The sequence below is a fragment of the Etheostoma spectabile genome, chromosome 2 (genome assembly GCF_008692095.1).
Source record: "Etheostoma spectabile isolate EspeVRDwgs_2016 chromosome 2, UIUC_Espe_1.0, whole genome shotgun sequence".
Classification (NCBI taxonomy): Eukaryota; Metazoa; Chordata; class Actinopteri; order Perciformes; family Percidae; genus Etheostoma; species Etheostoma spectabile.
Window position 1 is genome coordinate 21,597,219 of NC_045734.1, and position 320 is coordinate 21,597,538.

At 46.6% G+C, this 320-nt stretch overlaps 1 protein-coding gene across 6 annotated transcripts in view; it reads right to left on the reverse strand.

Moving 5' to 3' along the window:
• The window catches only part of LOC116700184 (complement C3), a 134,518-nt gene that overhangs the window by 34,805 nt on the left and 99,393 nt on the right, over positions 1-320 (reverse strand). The gene's annotated exons all lie outside the window — the stretch shown is intronic.

Below are 320 nucleotides of genomic sequence, written 5' to 3' on the forward strand. Positions count from 1 at the left end.
TGGTTGTGTCTATATTCCAGTTGACTCACCAGTTAGGTGTTTGTGCAGGACAAGCAGGCAGTTCGATATTAATCCACAGCCAACTTTCAGGGAACTTGGTGCGAGAAACAATTTCATTGCTGTCCATGTAACTGCCATCCTCCTCACCTAAAGTAAAGTGTCATCAAAAATGTTAAGGTTTTGACTGTCTTCTAACTACCTTTGTGACCGAATGACCACCCAGGGCTACTCCCCATCCCTTGTCCCTGTGTCTTACTGCGAGCCAGTAAGAGACTTTCCTCCTTCTTCTCAGCTCGCTGGGTTTCCATCTCCTTGCAGCA